We start from the raw sequence: 25,099 nt of genomic DNA, 5'->3' as shown, positions 1-25,099 counted from the left end.
GAGAGAGAGAAGAGGGAGGGGGGGGGGAAGGGAGAGAGAGGTAGGGGAGAGAGTGAGGTGGGAGGGAAGTGAGAGAGGGGTGAGAGGGAAGGAAGAGAGAGGGGGTGGAGAGGGAGGAGAGGGTAGGAGAGAATGGGAGAGAGAAGGGGAAGAGAGAGGGGTGGTAAAAGAGAGAAGGGGAGAGGGGGAAAGAGAGAAACGGGGGAAAGAGAGAGGTAGGGGGGCAAAGAAAAAGAGATAGAGACAGAGGAGAAAGAGAGGGGAGAGAGGGCAAGGGGAAGAGTGAGGTAGGAGGGAGAAATGGGGAAGAGAGGAGGGAGAAGAGAGAGACGTGAGAGGAGAGAGAGAGAGAGGGGAGAGTGTGTGGAGAGAGAGAGGGGGAGATAGGGAGGGAGAAAGAGGTTGGGGAAGCGAGGGGGGGAGAGAAGAGGGGGAGAGAGAGAAGAAAGAGAGGGGGAGAGAGAGTTAGGGGAGAGAGAGGGAGAGGGGGAGAGAGAGAGCAGAGAGGGGACAAGAGAGAGGGGGAAGAGTAAGGTGGTAGGGAGAGAGGGGTAAAGAGAGGGGAGAGGGGGGAAAGAGATGGGAGAGAGAGGGGGGGAGAGACAAGAGAGGGAAGGGGAGAGAGTGAGAGGGGGAGACAGGGGAGAGAGAGGGTGTGAGAGGAGAGACAGAGAAGGAGAGAGGAGAGACAGAGAGGGGAAAGAGAGGGGGTGGGGAGAGATAGAGGGGGAGAGAGAGAGAGGGGGTTTGAGAAGAAAGAGAGCAGAAGAGAGGGGGGAGAGAGAGAGAGAGAGAGTCTCTGTGTTGAATTTGCCCAGGTGACCGGCATGGATCAGGCTGCGGCTCGGTGCATCCTGGAGGACAACCAGTGGCTGCTGGAAGTAAGTACCAAGCACTGGGTAGAAACGGTGGAAGATAGTGGACTTCAAATGGGGGTGGATGGTGAAAGCATCCTGTTTGCCTGCTAGATTTTCACTTACTGTAACTGCAGGAAAAATGTTCCCGATGTTGGGGGCGTTCAGAACCATGGGTCACAGTTTAAGAATAAAGGGGGGGGGGGGGCAGTTAGGACTGAGATGAGAACAAACTTTCTTCACGTAGAGAATTGTGAATCTGTGGAATTCTCTGCCACAGAAGGCAGTGCAGGCCAATTCACTGGATGTTTTCAAGAGAGAGTTACATGTAGTTCTTGGGGCTAACGACATCAAGGGATATGGGGAAAAAACAGGAAAGGTACTGATTTTAGATGAATAGCTATGATCATATTGAATGGCAGTACTGGCTCGAAGGGCCGAATGGCCTATTCCTGCACCTATTTTCTATGTTTCTATGCTTGAGTATATGGCAATAAAACTCGATCACTTGATTTTGAAGCATTCATGCATGGTGGAGGTATAATGTAGTCATAGAGTGATACAGTGTGAAAACAGGCCCTTCGGCGCAACTTGCCCACACCCGCCAACATGTCCCAGCTACGCTACCTGCTTTTGGTCCATACCTCCAAACCTGTCCTATCCATGTATCAGTCTAACATTTTCTTAAATGTTGGGATGGTCCCTGCCTCAACTACCTCCTCTGGCAGCTTGTTCCATACACCTATCACCCTTTGTGTGGATAAAGTTACCCCTTAAAAAGTTACCTCTTAAAAATACTTCATACAAAAAACATTGAAATCATACTAAAACATGATTTTAATACATCAAATTTCAAAAGGTTCCTACCCTTCTTCCACACCCTCTCCCCACTCGGTTGCTCCACTCCCTCACCGGGTACCCCCAAGGCCAGTGATCAGTGATCGCACAGCCTCCCCCCTTACAAAGACGCTCCAATCCAATTTAAAGCATATATATTGCATTCAAGTGTAAGTTATAAGATTCGCTACAGTATGCACCATATTGCACAATTTCAAGCTGAAAAATGCAAATGTTCCGTACCAAATGTTCCGTACCAATTGTCCCTCGTGTGTAGGATATGTACAGGGTGATCGCTGGTCGGCGTGTACTCGGTGGGTCTGTTTCTGCACTGTATCTCCAAAGTCTAATGATATAATCACCTGGAGGAAGATTTGAGTGAGATTTGGAACAACAGCAATGATTGCACTTCAAATTTACACCGTTGGGCATTGAGACTGCCTGGAGTCATGAAAGATGCAGCACATGAACAGGTCTGGAAGCTTCAGGGACTCTTGAGTTTCTGAACATAGTTGGCAGAATGTCTCTCAGGTGAGATAGTGCAATGGTACCAATGCACCTTCAAAAACATTCACACTGAATTGAACAGACACATAAACAGAAATGCATGGTGAATAAAAACACTGGTACCTATTAAAGGTTTAAGTGAGAGATTGGGGAAACAAGTCACTTTGGTCTGATAGCAAGTCTAACATCTAACACTAATTGCCAGTCGCTAATGACTAACCGAGCTTAGCTTTTAGTTATTTGATTCAGAGCTCTTTTGTTCACTAACTTCTACTGTATCTGATAACCATCTTGTAATTTATTATTTATTGTTAGAGCATAACAACGGCAGAATTGTTCCATTGAAGCAGCAGGCGATTCAATTCATAATTAACAGGAGTAACTACGCAACAGAAAAGGAATCATTTTCATTTGGATGCCTCATGGTCCAGGACACTACTGACCTTTACTGCTCCGAGAATGGTCAACGGTTAAGATGCTCAGGTTGAAATACAGAGTTAACACTGTCTAAACTGAGGTCTCAGATGCTCAGGTGCTGCTCTTGTTATTCTTAATTCTGCAGCACAGTCTCTGCTCAAACTGTGAAGCAGCTATTCAAAGACAACTGTAATTTGAGGCATCCTAGTTAGTGAGATCAATTCCCTGGAGTTCACCACACTTCTACAAGACGATGGCAGATATTGCCGGTACCAACTGCTCTTCTGTTTCTACTAGAGAACAGCCAAACTGACATCGGATCCCATTTTATTTATGCACCAGTTTTTGAAAGAGCAACGGAAGCAAGAGAAAAATACGACTTCAATTTGTGAAGTTATTTTTATTGTCGGGTTTTATTATGCTTTAAAACTGATGCAGGATTTCTGAATCTGTTAATGTTGGAGACGCAGTGGCCAATTTGCACACACTTACAGTGCCCTCCATAATGCCCTCCAATACTTTGCCTCTCACCTTAAAGCTATGATCTCCAGTCTTTGACATTTTCATCCAAGGATAAAGGTTTGACAGTCTACCCTATCTGTGCCTCTCATAAATTTATATACCTCTATGGGGTCTCCACCCAGCCTCCAATGCTCCAGAGAAAACAATCCAATTTTGTCCAATCTCTCCTTATAGCTCTTAGCCTCTAATCCAAGCAGCGTTCTGGTAAACATATTGTGAGCCCTCTCCAAAGCCTTCACACTCTTCCTGTATAGAGGCAACCAAAACTGCACACAATCCTCTTCAGAGTCTGTAGAAGGGCCTCGACCTGAAATGACACCCATTCCTTCTCTCCAGAGATGCTGCCTGTCCCATTGAGTTACTCCAGCATTTTGTGTCTATCTGGTTTAAACCAGCATCTGCAGTTCTTTCATACACAATACCCCAAATAAGGCTTGACCAAAGTCCTATAAAGCTGCAACATAATTTCCTGACTTTTGCATTCAAAGTCCTGTCCAATGAAGGCAATCATACTATATGTTAGGTTTAGTCCTTAGGGCTAAAGGAATCATGGTATATAGGGAAAAAGCAGGAACAAGGTACTGATTTTAGAAGATCAGCCATGATCATATTGAATGGCGGTGGTGGCTCGAAGAGCCAAATGGCCTACTCTTGCCCCCATTTTTCGATGTTTTCTATGTTTCTGTCTTTACCCACTCTATCTACTTGTGTTGCCACTTTTAGGGAGTTATGGACTTGCACCCCAAGATCCCTGTGTACCTCAATGCTGTTGAGGTCTTTGTCTTTAATTATATGCTTCTTACACCTCATACTTGCTCAGCCTGAAGTCCTCCTGCCACTTCTCTGCCCATTTCTGCAGCTGATCTACATATCCTGCTGTATACTTTGACAGCCTTCCTCACTGTCTGCAACTCAAGCAATTTTGGTGTCATCCAAAAACTTGCCAGTCAAGCCATAATCAGTCCGAAGAAGGGTCTCGACCCGAAACGTCACCCATTCCTTCTCTCCAGAGATGCTGCCTGGCCCGCTGAGTTACTCCAGTATTTTGTGTCTACCGAGCCATCTACATTTATGTCTGAGACCAAACCTCAGACAGGGCAGTATTCATTTACTTATGCATTGAAGTGAGGCCCTATGTTACGTTGCTCGAGGCTCTGGAATGGATCTTGGACCCACAACAATCTGAGGCAGAGTCAAGGTGGCGCAGCGGTAGAGTTGCTGCCTTACAGCGAATGTAACGCCGGAGACCCGGGTTTGATCCCGATTACAGGTGCTGTCTGTGTGGAGTTTGTACGTTCTCCCCGTGACCTGCGTGGGTTTTCTCCGAGATCTTCGGTTTCCTCCCACATTCCAAAGACGTACAGGTTTGTAGGTTAGTTGGCTTGGTAAATGTAAAAATTGTCCCTAGTGGGTATAGGATAGTGTTAATGTGCGGGGATCGCTGGTCGGCACGGACTCGCTGGGCCAAAGGGCCTGTTTCCGCGCTGTATCTCTAAACTAAACTACATTAAACGAAAAGCACTATGAAGTAAGTCATTACTGCTACCTGAAAGTTGAACAAATATATGATTTAATGGACGTAGCCATTGTGGAACAACTTATCAATCTCACTCCTGGCGTGCCTCTCTCTGGCTGGGCCTATCAATAAGACAAAGCGGAAATGTGGCTGGGACTATGTTTGTTTCTATTAATGGCAGCAGAACACAAGTTCCTCTGAATTAACCTTTTTCTTGTTCTGACAGCCTCCTTCCCCAGATGCAATGCCATCTCAAAATGTTGAGTTAAATCCGCATCTTTATGATCTCCACTAATTCGTTGCTGGAAATGCATTTTTTACTGATGTCGGTCGTTGTCCAGAACGTTGAGTAGGCAGCGGTCCTTTGCTTGGTGCCAACTGGCCTCGTAAACCTCTGGTATAGTTGGTAACAAGAAAAGGCTCACTATAAACCAGTCAAGCACACTCCAGTTTGAGATAAAATGATTAAAAAGGAACTGCAGATGCTGGAAAATCGAAGGTAGACAAAAGTATTGGAGAAACTCAGCGTGTGCGGCAGCATCTATGGAGCGAAGGAAATAGGCAACGTTTCTAAGCCATTTAGAACGGAGACTAGGAAACACTTTTTCTCACAGAGAGTGGTGAGTGTGGAATTCTCTGCCTCAGAGGGCGGTGGAGGCAGGTTCTCTGGATGCTTTCAAGAGAGAGCTAGATAGGGCTCTTAAAAATAGCGGAGTCAGGGGATATGGGGAGGAGGCAGGAACAGGGTACTGATTGGGGATGATCAGCCATGATCACATTGAATGGCGGTGCTGGCTCGAAGGGCCGAATGGCCTACTCCTGCACCTATTGTCTATTGTCTATTGTTTCGGGCCGAAACCCTTCTTCAGACGGTTTTGGCCCAAAAACGTTGCCTATTTCCTTCGCTCCATAGATGCTGCCGCACCCGCTGAGTTTCTCCAGCACTTTTGTCTACCTGAGACAAAATGATCTTGGCTTACTTTGTGAAGAAGGGTTACTGTGTCATCTTATAGATGAGATTTTAAACAGGGCCTCATGTCATCACAGGAGAACCTAACAGATATTTCAAAGAAGAGCAAAGAACTTATCCCTTGATGTCTAAACAATGTTTATCCCTGAATGAAACCAAGATACCAAACCATTATAACCTTGTTGGTGGTGAGAGCTTGCTATGCACCTATTAGCTACTCTGTTTAAGAAGAGTCTCCTCCCAAAACTTCACCTGTTTCATTTCTCCAGAGATGCTGCCTGACCCGCGGAGTTACTCCAGCATGTTGTGTTTATCTCTGGCCACACTGTTTTCTATATTTTCACTACAGCAACACTTCATGAAGGCAATTTGGAAGTGAATCGAAAAGAGAAAATACCCACGCTTTATGTCTGCAACTTTGTCAGTCAAGATACTTGTTTTGGAACCAATTATGGTTACGAAAGACTCCATATAAATTCAAGTCTTTTACCTCAATTCCTTTGCTTTTTCAAAGTATTTTGTTAAACAAAAAGGGACTTGCCTTAAAGCATCGAAGGTTAGAACAGCTAGTCTGGTCAGTAACAAGCAATGCTGCATTGTAGTGTCATAGTGCCTTTAGACTTCAGAGGTACGTGGAAACAGACCCTTCAGCCCACCGAGTCCGCTCCGACCAGCAATCCCCGTACACTAGGAATTATCCTACACACTGGGGACAATTTACAATTTTAACGAAGCCAATTAATATACAAACCTAGACGTCTTTAGAGTGTGGGAGGAAACCAGAGCACCCGGAGATAACCATGCAGTCACAGGGAGAATGTACAGAACTCCGTACGGACTCCACTTGTAGTCAGGATGGAACCCGGGACTCTGGCGCTGTAAGGCAGCAACTCTACTGCTGCGTCACGGTGCATTTTAAGAACAGGATAGTAATCCAGTCCAGATATGTCTAATGGCAAACAATCAATGTCACTCCATTTTTCATCCTTTCTAAGCAGGGTTGTCTCCCAGTGAGCAGACGTCAGAGAAAATTACAAACTGTGTGACTGAAGAGGGAGGGGGAGTGATAAGCACAAGCTGGATTGCTGCCAAACCAATGGGAGGTTTGCAGATTGTCATAAAATACTTGCATTGAAATTGGCACATTTAGTACTCAAGGGCACACCAGCAGTTAATTCAGCTGCAAATATGACACATCCTTTTCATTCTAACCAAAATCACCACGATCACTCGGGTGTCATTATTAGGAATTAAGAAGGTGAGATTCACACTTGGACCAAGGGGAAACTGATCTGTTGGACGCAAGCTTCTTATCCCAAAACCAAATTGTAGGAATATAGATACAAAATGCTGGAGTAAACTCAGCGGGACAGGCTGAATATAGTACAAACCTCATCTTGTGATAGTTTGCATTTGGATAACGTACTCAGGGATATATCAACTGAAAGCCACTTGTAAGATCCTTCAGGAAAAGAAAATCTTAGAACAGCACACGCATGGAATATTTTTGACCGAGCAATTGTAGCAGTATTGAACCATGCCAACAGTATCAATAAGAGGACTACTGATCAAATACCATGCAAGTGTCGGGAAAACAGTTGCTGCGTTAGGGAAGAAGGAACTGGAATATTTAGAATTCCAAGTATCCACCAATTCTTTCAGGGTGGATCATTCCCATCAGTTACTGACCAAGGTCCACTTCTTGTGTTCAGTTCTGGGCACCGTCTTATAGGAAATATGTTGTCAAGCTGGAAAGGGTACTGAGAGCATTTACAAGGGTGTTGCCAGGACACGAGGGTCTCAACTATAGGGAGAGGTTGAGCAGGCTTGGACTCTATTACTTGGAGTGCAAGAGAATGAGGAGTGATCTTATAGAGGTGCATAAAATCAAGAAAAGAATAGATCGGGTAGATGTACAGAGTCTCTAACATAGAGTAGGGAAATTGAGGTACGTCCTCCCCGTTGGATTGCAACCTTGTCGTGGTCGGGGAGCTTGTGTGTCTCAGTGACCCCTAGAGCTATGCCAGCGAGAGATTTGTCTCCTGTTAGGGCCTCCCATGCTGGACGGGTCGAAGGGTAGAGGCCAGACGTAGAGCGATGCACTGGTCCTCCAGGTTGCAGGTTGAGCACAGGGCTAACAACCCTGTCTCGTAAAACAAATATGTTACGGAAACAGCAACTGAAGGAATCAACACTACCGGGTGTGATGGACTTCCCAGAACAGACAGAAGTAGAAGACCTTCGTTGCTGCGCTACATGCCAGGAGGCAAAATAGGCAGTAAGTAAGGAAGTAAGTAAGGAAGTAAGGAAAGGTTTAAGGTGAAGGGGAAAATAATTAATAGGAATCTGAAGAGTAACTTTTTCACACAAAGGGTGGTGGGTGTATGGATCAAACTGCCAGAGGAGGTAGTTGGGGCAGGGACTATCCCACCATGTAAGAAACAGTTAGACAGGTTAATGGATAGGACAGGTTTGGAGGGATATGGGCCAAATGCAGGCAGCTGGGACTAGTGTAACTGGGACATGTTGGCTGGTGTGGGAAAGATGGGCCGAAGGGCATATTTCCACGCTGTATGACTATGACTCTGCTTCCATAAGAGGACACAAAGTGCTGAGTAACTCAACAGGTTAGGCAGCAGCTCTGGAGAACTTGGATAGGTGACGTTTCGGATTGGGAACCCTTCTTCAGACTTTGTATCCTTTAGCAGTGTTTTGCACTCTGTGTCTGCTATCTCCATAATAGGAGCAGCATGAGTTCAGAGGTGGGGAAGCCCACCGTCACAGTATGACCTTTACATTGAGCAAAGGACACCTAAACAAAATGTTACAGCAGATGTCTCACACAGACATCCGTTAGGAGGCCACAACAGACACATAGTGTGAAATGTATACATGACAGGTGGTTGAAAACCATTTCCCCATCACAGCAGTGGGAATATGCGAAGATACGCAAATCAAATGTATTTAGTGGAAGGAGTTTGAACACTTAGTAAGTGGATAGACTGATTTCGGCACAAGTCTGCAGGGAGAAGAGAAGCTGTTATATCACTGACTGAATTATCTAACAATGAAGTCTGTGTACAATATTGACACAACTGAATGATACGGGAGGTACTGCAGACTAGATTATGGAAGAACTCGAAGATAGACACAAATAGCTCAGCGAGTCAGGCAGCATCTCTGGAGAAAAGGAATAGGTGACGTTTCGGGTCGTGACCCTTCTTCAGACTGAGTGTCAGGGGAGAGGGAAACAAGGGATATGAAAAGGTACATAGAACAAATGGATGAAAGATATGCCCAAAAAAAAACGATGATCAAGGAAAGGTGGAGCCCACAATGGTCGATTGTTGGCTGTGGGGAAGGTGATAACGAGTGATACAAACAGTGAAACTCAGCAGCGAAGCAAGTACGATGACTAGGGTGGGGCAGGGACGGAGAGAGAGAGGGGATGCAAGGGTTACTTGAAGTTAGAGAAATCACTAGTTATACTGCTGGGTTGTAAGCTGGCCAAGCGAAATATGAGGTGCTGTTCCTCCAATTTACGTTTGGCCTCACTCTGACAGTGGAAGAGGCCCGGCCATGTAGAACAATTGGGTACAGTGGATATGAAGGCAGTGACTTGAGGACCTGGCTGCGTAGAAAGGAACTGCAGATGCTGGTTTATGCCGAAGAGAGACACAAAGTGCTGGAGTAACACAGCGGGTCGGGCAGCATCTCTGGAGAGAAAGAATGGGTGACGTGTTGGGTCAGGCCCCTTCTTCAGACTCTGTAGGCTGTGAAGATTCTTCAGGATGTGTCCGCTGGCCTGGCATGGTGGCACATTGTTGATGTGTTGCTCCCTCAGTTCCCCAGCGATACTGCTTTGATGTTGACCACCCGTGCCCTCTGTGTGGAATTTTCACATTCTTCCTTCAACCGCATGGGTTTGCTTGTGTAATCTGAATTTCACACCCATCCCAGAATGGTTTGTACATCATATGTCTGCCGTGGATCGGCCTTGCTGTATGTGGGTGGCAGGTTCATCAGAATAGACTTGATCGCGACACAAGAAAATGCAGATGCTTGAATCTCTAGCAACAAACAATCTGCTGGAGGAACCCAGCTGACCAAGCAGCATTTAGTTTGGGTTTCAGAGATATAGCGTGGAAACGGACCCTTTGGAGCACGTGTCCACGCCGACCAGTGATCCCCGCACACGAGTTCTATCCTACACACTGGGGACAATTTACCAAAGCCAATTATCCTACAATCCTGCACGTCTTTGGGATGTGGGAGGAAACTGGAGCACCCAGGGAAAACCCGCATGGTCACAGGGAGAACGCACAAACTCCGTACAGACAGTACCCATAGTCAGGATCGAACCCGGGTCTCTGGCGCTGTGAGGCAGCAACTCTACTGCTGCACCATCGTGTTGCCCTAGGAGGTGAGAAATTGTTTCCTGTGCCAACTGGCCCATTCGCTTATGGTCAGAACTTATCGGACAGGGTAAAAGGCATTTCAGGTAATATTCAACGTGTTCAATATTGCTCCTTCTGGGCCCACAGCCAAACCTTGTTCAATCAGCAATATTTTCGAGACCCTTCCAACCCCGACTCACATCGAATCCTTTTGTAACACCATCCCCAACCCCAATCTATGGCTGCCTCAGAATGAAGTAGGGCTGATCTCCCGTTCAAGGACCTTGGCACAAGTGGTCACCTCAGGCAAGAGATGCATTTAGCCCCTTTCAATTCTTGCAACATGTTTTAATGGAAGCATTTTAATGAAATTTAACAAGATATATTTCAACTTGATTTTGAGAGGCCACTGGGTAAGATTGCCTGCCCGAGCCCTTTAATACTTAAAAACCACTTCAAAAGGTAATGGAAATCAGTCGATAAACAGATGTAGCAGAGGGGTGATTATCTGCAGAATCTATTTGTGAATTCTCTGCTGTTTGTCGAAAATGATAGCAGAAGAAAGCCTGGGGAGGGGGGGGGGGGGGAGGGGGGGGGGGGGGAGGGGGGGGGGGGAGGGGGGGGGGACCATACAAGCGTTGAGCCCATTCTGTGAAGAAAGCACTTGCAATTATTTTATCACAAATGACAAATTATCAGGCAGTGCCTGAACACAAACACCCACAACATCACGTGTACAGGACTAACATGTTCGATTGCGTTCGAAACGCACAAACCTTGGGCAACATTTGACTTCAAATTAGAAAACTACTTCCCCACTGCAGAGCGAATGTATAATAGCTGTTATAGGCATCGTAGGCTGGGGAAACGTGTGTGGGTGAGCAAATAGCCAAATAGTTTCAGGCTGTGTTAACAGGTATAGCCGTAGTGGGATAAAATGGAGGATATCTTCATCCCTGCAAGACCACAAAGTTCTGGAGTAACTCAGCGGGTCAGGCAGCATCTCTGGAAAACATGGACAGATCTTACCTTCACCCCTGGTATTCCCAAAGGATCACCCGACAACATTATAAGAGCAAAGGATTTGAAGGTTAACAATGTGTGATATTTTTTCACGCGACTTTATGGCTCAAGAAGTTACAGTGTCCAAAAGTGTGAAAACAGGCCCTTCAGCCTGACTTGCCCACGCCGACCAACATCCCCATCTACACTAGTCCCACCAGCCTGTGTTTGGCCCATATCCCTCTAACTCTGTCCAATCTAAATGTATCTATCTAAATTTTTCTTAAACAATGTGATGGTATCTGCCTCAACTACCTCCTCTGGCAGCTCATTACATTTACCAACCAAGCACCCTTTGTGTAAAAAAGTTGCTCCTCGGGTTCCTATTAAATCTTTCCTCCCCTCATCTTAAACCTATGGTTCTTGATTCCCACTACTCTGGGTGAAATACTTCTTGCATTTACCCTATATATTCCTCTCATGACCGTACCTCTAAAGGTTCATCCCCCTCATCCTCCTCCGCCTCCACCTGCTCAATCTCTCCTCGAGCTCAGGCCCTTGAGTCCTGGCAACATACTCTTATGTCATCTCTGCACCATTTCAAGCTTAAGAACATCATAGCACCACTGGAAACCTAAGATTCAGCTCACCCTGCCACTTTGGCCTTATTAACGGCAGTATCCATTTTATATGGGTTGCTGTTAGGGATCAAAAATGTGCCTCATAGATACTAGAGTGAAATACTCTAGTGTAAGGTGATAAATAGTGCAAGGTGTGCTAGCGAGCCGTGCTGTAGGGTTAAACGTGTGACATTGAGATGAATCAATCTGAATGAGGTGAAAAAAAATGTTTAACTAAAAGAAAAATTAAAAATGTTAAATTTTAAAAAGAAGGGTCCCAATCCTAAAACATCACCAAAAATTAAAAATGTTAAATTTTAAAAAGAAGGGTCCCAATCCTAAAACATCACCTCTCAATTCCTTCACAAATGTTGCATTAATCTGATAAGTTAACACTGTCTCTGGCTCCGCAGATATGGCCTGATGTGCTGAGTATTCAGACTTCTAACATCTGAAGTCCGTTGCTTTTTCTTTGTTGTCCTGCTGAAGATTTAGGTGCTGGAGGAAAGTCTTAGAGCGAACTGCCTGATGATACATTCAGCCCAGTTAACTCCAACTGACCTGTGGACGATTGCAAGGGGGGGTGGTAGCATGAGTTTGACACATTGCCCGCTTTGCAATGCACAAGACCAGCTGGGTCAGATGTTGTCATCCCTGCGTCTTTCTCCAGTAGCTGCAACGTTAGCTGGCCATGTAGGCGCTTTGCCACTTCTAAGGAAGGCCAATCTATCACATGCTTGTTTCATGCTTGCATCAGATAAGCCTGAACGACTGGCATCCCTCCTGCTTTCCAGAAGCTCTGGAAATTATTCCCTAAAAGTTACTTTAAATCAATTTAACATCTGCAAAACAGGCAGAGCAAAGTCCAGTTTCTTTCCCGTGAGGTCCACAAGACACATTCCTTGGGACAGACACAAAGTACTGGAGCATCTCTGGAGAAAACCAGATATAAATGTTGGCATAAACCAGCATCTGCAGTTCTTTGTTTCGAATATTTCTTGGGGATATTTAAGAAAAATACTTGTGAAGGGTGGCAAAGAGGTGTAGCTGATAGAGCTGTTGTCTCACAGAGCCAGAAAACTTGGGTTCGATCCTGACCTCGGGTGCTGTCTGTGTGGAGTTTGCACGTACTCCCTCTGACTGTGTGGGTTTCCCCCGGATGCTCCGGTTTCCTTCTACATTCCAAAGACCTACGAGTTTGTAGGTTAATTGGTCTGTGTAAATTGCCCCTAATGTGTAGGGAGCGTATGAGAATGTGGGATAACATAGAACTAATGAGAGAGGATGATCGTTGGTCAGCATAGACTGGGTGGGTCGAAGGGCTTGTTTCCATGCTGTATCTTTCAATCAATTAAAAGTAATGTCCAACAAATACAACTGGCAGTTAAATATATTTATAGTAGTCCTGGACGACTCAAATGTTACAGTAAACTTCTCAAAACCATCGTTAAATTTGAATACCGTGTCTGCGTTATCCATCGAGCCAAAGTATCAATTAATTTTATAACTTTTAGCCAGACATACGATCATTTTGCAAAGTGCAAATGAACACCTTAGATCTGGCCAACACACTAATGCTGTCACAGTAAGAATTTGGCCGCACAAATGGAAAGAGATACATATTGTAATGTCAATTCTAAAAATATTTCAGTTCCAAACCAAAATGAACATTTGGATAAGAGATCTCTGGCCAGGCAAGAGGCTTGCCAAGCCCTCTGCATTTCCAATTGATGTAATGCTGAGTGTAACCATTGGCCTCAAGTGATTTGACACAATACCAGCTTCTGCAAGGGACTGTGTTGGCTCTGTAAGGTTATGAGTCATGGTGTTAATATAGAACAGAAACAACCTGAAGATAGACACTGTTCACTGAAGATAGACTCAAAAAGCTGGAGTATCTCTGCGGGTCAGACAGCAACTCTGGAAAATACAATACAATACAATACAATACAATACAATTCAATTTATTGTCATTTGGACCCCGTGAGGTCCAAACGAAATGCCGTTTCTGCAGCCATACATTACAACAAATAGACCCAAGACACAACATATTTTACATAAACATCCATCACATCGCTGTGATGGAAGGCCAAAAAAACTTCTCTCTCCACTGCACTCTCCCCCCCCATGTCAGAGTCAAAGTCAAAGCCCCCGGCGGGCGATGGCGAATTGTCCCGTGGCCATTAAACCACGCCGGGTAATGCAAGTTCGCGCACCGGGTCTTGGTGTTAGAGCCCCCGGCGTGCGCTCGCAGCCCGCCGCCATTCCCAGCCGCGCGGGGCGGTGCTGTAAGGCCCCGCTCCAGGAGCTCTTCAACCCCGCAACTCGGGCGGGAGAAGTCGCCGTTGCGGAAGCCCCGAAAAGCGGTCTCCCTCCAGGGACCCGCGGGCTCCCGGTGCCGTCCGCCAAACCCGCAGTTGCAGCCACCGAATCTCCGGGGGTCGGGTCGCAGCAGCGTCCACCACAGCTCCACCCGCTCTGGACTCGGCCAGCTCCGCGACGGTGAGGTGAGTTCGGCACTGGAGTCCCCGGTTTTCCTGCTGGAGGCCGCTCCTCGTTGCAGCCCCAACGACAACGGAGACCCGACAAAGAAAAGGTCGGGTCTCCCGTGCAGGGAGAGATTTAAAAGTTTCCCCCTCCCCCCCCACACCACCCCCACCCCCCCACACACATACCCCAACAAAAATAACAAAAACTACATTAAAACATAGACATAAAATAATAAAAACGCAGACGGACTGCAGAGGCCGCTGCTGGCGAGAGCCGCGCTGCCTACCGCGCGGAATGGGTGACGTTTCGGGTCGAGACCCTTCTTCAGACTCGAAACGTCAACTATTCCTTCTCTCCAGAGATGCTGTCTGACCCGCTGAGTTACTCCAGCACTTTGTGTCTCTTCAGTTTAAACCAGCATCTGCAGTTCCTTCCAACACCCCTTCTGCTCACTGCACCAGCCACGTACCTATTTAAACTAATCCCACTTTATCAGGGCACATCCTCCCCCATAAACCCACCCAACCCCAGATTCTACCACTCACCCACACGCCAAGGCTCTGTGGGAGAGAACCACAGTCTAGGTTGCGGTCCCTCAAACATCGGATAGGCTATTAACTGTGGGAGCCACATGAGTGGGGAGGGTGCTTGATATAAGGATAGTTTGTGAAGACTACCAAAAATAACACTAATAAATGTATAAACATTGAGAAACTCTTCTGCTTCTTTGCAACTTAAAACGTGCTTGTTTTATAATTTCAAAGCACAGGGTTTTTTTTAAAATGGTGGGTACCTGGAACATGCTGCCAGTGATGGTAGTGAAAGCAGGTACAATGGTGATGTTTAAGAGGCTTTTGGAAAGGCATATGGATATGCTGGGAATTGAAGGATATGGATCAGATGCAGGCAGAGGAGAATAGATTAACGACATTATGTGCAGTACAGACATAGTGGGCCAAAGGGCCTGTCCCTGTGCTGTAATGTTCCATGTTCTATATGTGTGAAGTCTGACAAAAGATCATAGAATATCCAACAGTACATCTCTTTATTCCCCAACCCTGGGTAAAAGACTGTGTATTCACCCCATTGAAGGTACAGCCATCAGGAAAAGGTATGTTTAAGAAAGAACTGCAGATGCTGGAAAAATCAAAGGTAGACAAAAATGCTGGGAGACTCAGCATCTATGGAGAGAAGGAATAGGCAACGTTTCGGGCCGAGACCCTTCTTCAGACAGAAATGTATATGAGGCTGAAAACTGTAATGTCCAGGTTCAGGAGCAGCTTCTTCCCTACAACTATTAGGTTATTAAGCACTAAAACATCCAGAGAGGCTCCAAAATATATAGACTTGGGGGCATTATTTTTGCACTCTTATTGTCTATTTATTTGTCTGTTTTTTTAATAAAAGTATTAACACAAAAAATATATACATATAGATACTGAACTTTTTTTGGTGTATATTATGGGTTTAACAGGGTACTTTGTTTACATTGACTTCAAGATCAAGATCTTTGCACTTACAACACTGGGACTTGAAAATGTTGACAAACTGGTGACTCTGGATACTGTATTAGTGTTCTACTACTATACACTTGAACTATGTCTGAGATGCTTATTCTAATATGTATCTAAGTGCTTCTGTACAGTAATATTTGTACTGAACTGTATACAAAAATGAATTTCACTGTACCTTGGTACGTGCGACAAATAAAGTACCATAACCATTACCATACTGTTGTTGCAAGTATGAATTTCATTAGAAACATAGAAACATAGAAAATAGGTGCAGGAGTAGGCCATTTGGCCCTTCCAGCCAGCACCGCCATTCAATATGATCATGGCTGATCATCCAGAATCAGTACCATGTGGCTTGATTCCGTTACCCCTAAGAGCTCTATCTAACTCTCTCTTGAAAGCGTCCAGTGAATTGGCCTCCACTGCCTCCTGTGGCAGAGAATTCCACAGATTCACAACTCTCTGGGTGAAAACATTTTTACTCATCTCAGTCCTAAATGGCCTACCCCTTATTCTTAAACTGTGACCCCTGGTTCTGGACTCGCTCATTTTTCCTGCATCTACCCTGTCCAATCCTCTAAGAATTTTATACGTTTCTATAAGATCCTCTCATCCTTCTAAATTCCAGTGAATACAAGGCCAGTCGACCCATTCTTTCATCATACGTCAGTCCCACCATCCCGGGAATTAACCCACGCTGCACTCCTTCAATATCAATAATGTCCTTCCTCAAATTAGGAGACCAAAACTGCACACAATACTCCAGGTGCAGTCTCACCAGGGCCCTGTACAACTGCAGTAGGGCCTCCTTGCTCCTAAACTCAAACACTCTTGCCATATTGTTCTGTTACAGGACACATGACAAGAAAACATTCTTGACTCTTGAATTTAAAATCAACTGCAAACAGAAATCTACATTCAGGTTGGGGAGGGGAAAGAATGTGATTGCTTCCAAACAGCAGCAGTTACAAGATATCATCATGGGGTATATTCTATCAGCTTGATTTCCACACTTGGCGACACGCATCCCTCGGCCCTCCACTGTTGCTATCCTCGATCGACCGTGACTTCAAAACAATCGACTTCAGCACGCACTGTGATGTCAACCCGCTGGATAAACAGATTAAGATGAGAGGCGAACTCCCATTGCAGCGGCAGTCATGTGTAACGGGTACAACACACAGCAATGTCCTGGCATGTCTCTGCCTCGCAAGCTTATCTCCCTGACAGAATAGGCGGCAACTGGATTTATTTCAAAAGCAGCCACTTGGAAAGTAAATGAACCGTGCTTGTTGTGCTTTTTTAATCATGTCACTGCAGCGAAAACCAGTTTAGATCAGGGAATTTAAACATACAAACACGCAGACCTACCATTAGACACCTCATGATTAAAACATCCACGTACAAGGAAGGACACAAAGGGCTGGAGTAACTGACGCGGCACAGTGGCGCAGCGGTAGAGTTGCTGCCTTACAGCGGCAGAGATCCAGAGTTCGATCCTGACTCCGAGTGCTGTCTGTACAGAGTTTGTACGTTCTCCCTGTGACCACGTAAGTTTCCTCCGGGTGCTCCGGTTTCCTCCCACACTCCAAAGACGGACGGGTTTCTAAGTTAATTGGCTTTGGTAAAAATCGTAAATTGTCCCAAGTGTGTAGGATAATGCTAGTGTACGCGGGCGATTGCTGGTCGGCATGGACTTGGAAGACTAAAGGCCCTGTTTCCATGCTGTATGTCTAAAGTCACTGAACAAAACTCAGCGGGTCAGGCAGCATTTCTGAAGAACATGGATAGGTGACGTTTTGGGTCAGGACCCTTCTGAAGATTGATTGTAAGGGGGAGGGGGGTAGGGGTGAAGAAAGCTGGGAGAGAGGAGGGGCAGGGCAAAGTGTGGCAAGCAATTGGTGGATAGAAGTGAGGGAGGTTTTTGATAGGATACATTCTCCCTGTGACCACATGGGTTCTCTCTGGGTGCTCCAGTGGAGTTGTGGCTCCAGGGGCCACAGTTTAAGAATAAGGGGCAAGCCATTTAGAACAGAGACGAGGAAACACTATTTCACACAGAGTTGTGAGTCTGTGAAATTCTCTGCCTCAGAGGGCGGTGGAGGCCGGTTCTCTGGATATTTTCAAGAGAGAGCTAGATAAGGCTCTTAAAAATAGCGGAGTCAGGGGATATGGGGAGAAGGCAGGAACGAGGTACTGATCATGGATGATCAGCCATGATCACATTGAATGGCGGTACTGATCTCAAAGGGCCGAATGGCCTACTCCTGCACCTATTGTCTATTGTCTATTTCCTCCCACATTCCAAAAACATGCAGGTTTGTAGTTTAATTGGCTTCTGTAAATTGCCCCAAATGTGAAAGTGGGACAAGGTGGAACTAGTGTGAGGGTGATCGTTGGTTGACGTGGACTCGATGGGCCGAAGGGTCTGTTTCCACGCTGTATCTCTAAACTAAACTAAAATAAGTTTTAATACTACCACAGTAACGGTGGGGTTTAAATATGGTTAGTTAAATAAAGTTGGAATTTAACAGCTAGTATCAATTACGATGATCACATAACTCGCAAGTTGATGTCGAAACCAATCCAGTTTACTGTTGCCCTTTAGGGTAGGAAGTACATTATCCCACCCAGTCTGGCATGTGTGTGACTCCCCAGTACAGAAATCCCATTGAATTCAATGTAACCAGAGTACTAAGCACATCCATTATTGACCTGTGCAATTAACACAGGCAGTTATGCATGATTTCCTAAAACCCAGAAGCTATCTTTTTTAATTTATTAGTTTTGGGGATTTGGGTATCAGTGGCATAGTTTCCATTTTTTGCCCATCCCTGAATGTCCGTGTAAAGGCTGTGGTGAGTCACCTTCAGTCCTTACGTAACCTGCATGAATGGGGCTGGTGTATCATGGACATGTTTGCTGGTCTTGCTGCTGATAGAGTGGCAAGGTATATAAAGGCACAAAGACATTGCAAAGGCATATAAACAGGATAGGTGAGAGAGCAAGAGAGAGGGAGAGGGTGAGTTGATGGGGGTCTAAGCTCCAAGTCAGCAAGCAATTGCCAAGAGGAGAGAACAAATTGATTCAAGGATTTTCTCAATGATTCATTGATTCTTGCAACGATTCCATGATATTTTATTGTCACATGTACCATGGTACAGTGAAACGCTTGTTTTGTATACAACCCAGTAAAATCTTATAGTAGACCTCATCTTGGCTATACAAGACCTCACCACATTTGGTGCACAAGTGTCACCAAAGTGCCCTATCTACTGCATGCTGCCACACTGGGCATCGGCCCCCTCCTTCACCCCCCCCCCCCGCTCCGCCAGGTCCCCCCTCGTTCTTGCCCCCCCACTCCCCCCACCGCCATCCCCCTTCGTTCTCGACGGCCCCCCACCAGGAAGCTCTCGGCGGCCCCCCACTCTCCGAGGGCTCTCCTTACTCTCCAACGGCCTCCCTCGCTCACCGACAGCCCCCCTCGCTCTCAGCAGTTGCTCGCCAGTCCCGTCGATGCTGGTGGCTCGGAGTTGAGTTGAGCCGAGCCGAGCCTGCTGGAGGGATGGGCCCCACTCGCTGGGATACTCCCGGCCTGTGGATCCACTGAAAAAGGTCTCCCCTAAAACATACCATGAGTCATGCACCCTTGCATACACACAGACCCTCACTGTGCGCTTGCAAACAAATATTCATGAAGAGGGTCACAGAATAAGAAAGGAGATATCTCTTCAACAGACAGACGGATGCATATCTACTTTCCTGATGCAAACACATAAGCTTCCTTTATTCTTGTCATCAGATTTACAAGACAGAACGTGTTAGCTGGATTGCTTCCAGTATAAAGGCATCAAAAAATCTCCTCCCCCGCCTTTCACTCCCCTTTGTCTCATCCTTTTTATAGCTTAGTTTAGAATTACAGCATGGAAACAGGCCCTTCGGCCCACACCGACCATCAATCACCCACACACTAGTCCTGTGTTATCCCACTTTCACATCCCGCACATTAGGGACATATAAACTGAAGCCAATTAACCTGCAAACCTGCACGTCTTTGGTATGTGCAACGAAAGTGGAGCAACCGGTGAAAACCCACGCAGTCACAGGGAGAACGTACAAACTCCGCACAGACAGCACTCGTAGTTAGGATCGAACCAGGGTCCCTAGCGCTGTTAGGCAGCAGGTCTACCACTGTGCCATTGTGCCGCCCCACTGTACCACTGTGCCTTGCATTTTATCATCTTCTCTCCTTTCCTCTCCACTCTGCTCTCGTCTCTTCACTCATCCCTTTTCTCCCTGCTCCTCACTATCTTCCATTTGTCTTTCTCTTCCCTCCCATCTCCTCCTCTCTCCCCTTTCTCACTTCCCTTTTCCCATCTCACCTTCTCCTCTCTCCCCCCATCTTTTTATTTGACATCCATAGTCCAGACAAGCACGCAAACCAACCTCCCTTCCATTGACTCCGTCTACACCTCGGCAAGGCCACCGGCACAACCAAAACCCAGTCTCATCCCCCCGGTCACTAACCCTTCTCTATCTCACAGGCGAGAGGTACCGTAGTTTGAACATTGATACTTCTAGATTCAGGGACCTGGTTTACCAGCTGCTATCAGGCAACTGAACCATCCTCTCACCAGCTAGAGTGTGGTCCTGACCTACCATTAACCTCATTGGAAACCTTTGTTTAATTGGATTTTATCCTGCACTAAATGTTATACCCTTTATCCTTTATCTGTACACCGGGGACAGTTTGATTGTAATCATGTATAGTCTTTTCACTGTCTAGATAGCATGCAACAAAAAACTTTCCACTGTACCTCGGTACATGTGACAATTATAAACTGAACTAAACTAAACGTAGAACTAGTGTGAATGGGTGATCGAAGGTCTGCATGGACTCGTTGGGCCGAAGGGCCTGTTACCATGCTAAATCTCGAAACTAAATTCTGTATCTCTAAACTAAACTAAACTAAAGTAAGCTAAACGCTTTGCTTCTCATCTCCTCCTCCTTCTCCCCTCCATTTGACTCTCATCCCTCTTCCCATTATCCCGTCTCCTCTCTGGCCTCAGTTTGACTCCCCCGTACATTAAGCATACTGCAGCAACTTGCTCGTGGGATTGTGGATAATTGAACAGCTTTGATAATCTCTTCAATTTATTTACTTCAATCTTCAGCGCTATGAAAATGTATGATTTCATACACAAATGTTCGCCAGTTAACACATTCTGAACAGATGTTTCAGTTCCATACAAGTATATTGATGACAGGTTCCAATTTATGTTGCCTAATTAGCTGCTTGACATAACCCTTATGTTTCTCACCATACCCCCCCTCTCTCCCCATGACCGCGTGGGGGGTTTTCCGGGTGCTCCACTTTCCTCCCTCACAACAAAAACGTGCAAGCTTAAAGGTAATTGGCTTTTTTTGGTTAAACATAATTGTAAATTGTCTTGAGTGTGTGTAGGATAGTGCTAGTATATGGGGTTCACTGGTTCGTGTGGACTCGATGGGCTGAAGGGCCTGTTTCCCCGCTGTATCTCTAAACTAAATTAAACAATGCCTTACCCAAAACAAAAAGATAAATTGTAATTCTGACGGATACCCCTCACTGGCTCAGGTAGGGAATGAAGGCTTCACTTGGCAATGGGATTAGGAGTGCAAACTCACACTCCATGGGAGGGAAATCACAGCATCAGTAAACCTTGACACTGGATCTTAAGACTGATTCACTAGAATATAATGCGTACACACTAATAAAGGCATCATTCCAATATCAGACGTATCAATTATACTGTCTGTACTGATGAGCATCCGCCCTTTTACATGTGTCACGAGTTATATCAATGCTGGGCAGTACGAGGTGACAAATCAATTGAACAAAGTTAAAGAACATTGGAAGGATTGGGGGATTTGTCGGATAATGCTAGTGTACGGGATTGCTGGAAGATTTCAGCAAGCTGGGGATTATTTGTGCTTGGGAGAATTGTTCTTGATGAAAGGCCACTGACCTGAAATGTTAACTCTGTTTAGCTTTCCACAAACGTTGGAGTGGGAAATGTGCCTGTGACTGCCCCCACCATCTCTCGCACAGCCCTCTCACACCCCACTGTGACCACCGCACACGTTCCACATCCAGTCGAGTCAAAATCCTAGCAAGTGTAATCAGTGTACCAAGTTCTGACCTCTCCGTTGTCAGCTCAATCTAATTAGGAGCATATGCTAAAGCAGTTAGGGTGGCAAAGGGTCACTGCGGTAGAGTTGCTGCCTTACTGCGCCAGTGACCTGGGTTCGATCCTTACTATGGGTGCTGTCTGTACAGATTTTGTACGTCCTCCCCGTGACCGCGTGGGTTTTCTCCGGGTGCTCTGGTTTCCTCCCACGCTCTAAAGATGTACAGGTTTGTAGGTTAATTGGTTTCGGTAAATTGTACATTGTCCCTAGTGTGTAGTGCTAGTGTACGGGGTGATCAATGGTCGGTGCGGATTTGGTGGGCCGAAGGGCCTGTTTCCACGCCGATTCTCTATAGTCTGAATGTGGGATGGGCAATAAATACTGTCCTACTGTGTTTAAGAGGAACTGCAGATGCTGGAAAATCGAAGGTACACAAAAATGCTGGAGAAACTCAGCGGGTGCAGCAGCATCTATGGAGCGAAGGAAATAGGCAACGTTTCGGCCCATTGGTGCCACAACCTGCAAACAAATTTATCAAAATATAGTCTCACACACATGTGCACAAATAACTACACACACACACAAACTTGTCCTGTCCCTCTTCTCTTCCAGTTTTCTTCCTCCACCCCCACAATCAGTCTGAAGTAGGGTCCCGATCTGTTACATCACATGTGCATTCTCGTCGGAGATGCTGCCTGACCCGCTGCGTCCAGCAGTTTGTGCCATTTTGGTGAAGCAGCATCTGCATTTCCTTGTATCTCCCCTATGTCCTTACATTACATGCGAGTTCATAAATGAATCTGAGCTGACCCTTCAATAACCCTCCAGAGGCCCAGGGCAAAGCCAATAATCGCCAAAAATCTCTTAAAGAGATTCATTATTAAAAATTGTTCAGAAAGAATGTTAATAAAAATATGCCGTAAAACCTCTGCTAAAATATAATCATGGCAAGATTATTTATAGTATTAAACCCCACCATGATGTATAATGTTCTAGGGCTTATCAGCTTTTTTGGAATGTTCAGACTGAGGTCAATATGTACAAATATAACTCATTCAAGACAGGGAAATGTCTAAAGCACTTTGTGAATGACAGGGGAGGAAGGTGAAGGAAAGGATTCAGGAAGAAGGAGGGGAGTGAATGGAGATGGTTCAACGTGAGAACATGAGGGGCAAGACATCCATGGAATGAACAGATTGCTGTGTGTTTTCCCTTTGTTCAATATTACGCACAGTTTAGAAGTGATAATCTTGTGATGGTCAGATTGTGCTGCTAACTCAAAGAGTTAATTTTTTTCTAAGACAAGTAAGCCATGTAAAATTTTTACAGCATGTGTATGCATATGATGACAGTGGGAGACCTTGTTATCCAGCGCAGTTGGATAACAGATCATACCACATCACTGCTTTTGCCTGCCACACCATTATGCTACTGTGGTGCATTACAAGGTCTTGTTCTGGTGAGAAAAACAGACTGGAATAATTCAGCAGGTTCAGACAGCACTTCTGGAGAACATGGATAGGTGACGTTTTTGGGTCAGGAACCTTCTTCAAACTTCATATGGGTCTGCAGAAGGGTTCATGACACGACACACCTATCTATCACCTATAGATAGCACTTATCTTTGTTCTCTGGAGATGCTGCTGCCTGACCTGTTGAGTTACTCCTGCAAAAGGATACAGAGTGCTGGAGTAACTCAGCGGGTCAGGCAGCATCCCTGGAGAACATACACAGGTGGCGTTGCGGGTCTGGACCCTTCTCACTCTTGCCCATTGTGTCCTTCGTGTCAGGAGTTACGGGGGAAAAGGCAGGAGAATTGTGTTAAGAGGGAAAGATAGATCAGCCATGATTGAATGGCGGAGTGGACTTGATGGGCCGAATGGCCTATTTCTGCTCCTATCACTTATGAACATGAACTTTTGTGTAAACCAGCATCTGCAGTTTCTTGTTTCTACTTGTTCTGGTGAGCTTGTTTATACTTGTAATTACATAGAAACATAGAAACATAGAAAATAGGTGCACGAGTAGGCCATTTGGCCCTTCGAGCCTGCACCGCCATTCAATATGATCATGGCTGATCATCCAACTCAGTATCCTGTACCTACCTCTCCATACCCCCTGATCCCTTTAGCCACAAGGGCCACATCCAACTCCCTCTTAAATATAGCCAATGAACTGGCCTCAACTACCTTCTGTGGCAGAGAATTCCACAGATTCACCATCCTCTGTGTAAAAAAATGATTTTCTCATCTCGGTCCTAAAAGACTTCCCTCTTATCCTTAAACTGTGACCCCTTGTTCTGGACTTCCCCAACATCGGGAATAATCTTCTTGCATCTAGCCTGTCCAACCCCTTAATTATAGATACAATTACTTAGTTAGAATTAAAAATAGATTATTTTTACTGAATATTCAGCGTAATCTGCAGATGCTGGTTTTGACTGCTGAGTTACACCAGCACTTTATGTCCATCTTAAGAAGAACGTTGGTTGTTTAAGAGACACAAAATGCTGGAGTAACTCAGTGGGACAGGCAACATCTCTGGAGTGAAGGAATGGGTGAAGTCGTCACCCATTCCTTCTCTCCAGAGATGCTGCCTGTCCCGCTGAGTTACTCCAGCATATTGTGTCTACCTTCGGTTTAAACCAGCATCTGCAGTTCCTTCCTACTCTTTGGTTGTTTAATCGCTGATTATAACATTTTTCTCACGGTGTAATTATTTTACTCCTTACCCCCCAGGCTAAATTATCATCTGCTATCACCCATTGCTGTGTGTGTTCACACACTGACACATAACGACCATCTCTTTGTCCGCTATCACTTAACGTCATCACATATTTTCACTCAGCCAGCAATGGTCGCATCTCCTGGCCACCCCGGCACCATCTCACACTTCAGGCATTATCATTTGTTCGCCTGTGTATAGACATTGTCACTCAGCGACTATCAGTTGCACAGCAAATTCCACTTCTCCACCACCACCCACCCTTCGTTGCATAAGCAGTGTTTCAGATCTTTACGGATTGCTCACCACACTCACATATCCTTAGCTTCACAGTCACTGCCGCCCTCCTAAATAGCCATTCACATGCGGTGTCACACATTTACACACACACACACACACACACACACACACACACACACACACACACACACACACACACACACACACACACACACACACACATATATATCTCCATACACATAAAAACAAAGAAACTATAATAGTGCAAAAAGTCAAACCCAATGCCCCCAAGTCTATGTAGTTCAGAGCTTATTTGG

The 25,099-nt window shown here is 45.6% G+C and overlaps 1 protein-coding gene and 1 pseudogene across 1 annotated transcript in view; both read right to left on the bottom strand.

Annotated features, from left to right (window-relative positions):
• The window catches only part of prrt3 (proline rich transmembrane protein 3), an 88,606-nt gene that overhangs the window by 62,527 nt on the left and 980 nt on the right, over positions 1–25,099 (bottom strand). The gene's annotated exons all lie outside the window — the stretch shown is intronic.
• The window catches only part of LOC116983585, a 42,787-nt pseudogene continuing 36,041 nt past the window's right edge, over positions 18,354–25,099 (bottom strand).

Source organism: Amblyraja radiata, chromosome 18 (genome assembly GCF_010909765.2).
Source record: "Amblyraja radiata isolate CabotCenter1 chromosome 18, sAmbRad1.1.pri, whole genome shotgun sequence".
Taxonomy (NCBI): domain Eukaryota; kingdom Metazoa; phylum Chordata; class Chondrichthyes; order Rajiformes; family Rajidae; genus Amblyraja; species Amblyraja radiata.
The sequence above is the reverse complement of the archived record's forward strand: the minus strand, read 5'-3'. Positions and strand labels throughout refer to the sequence as shown.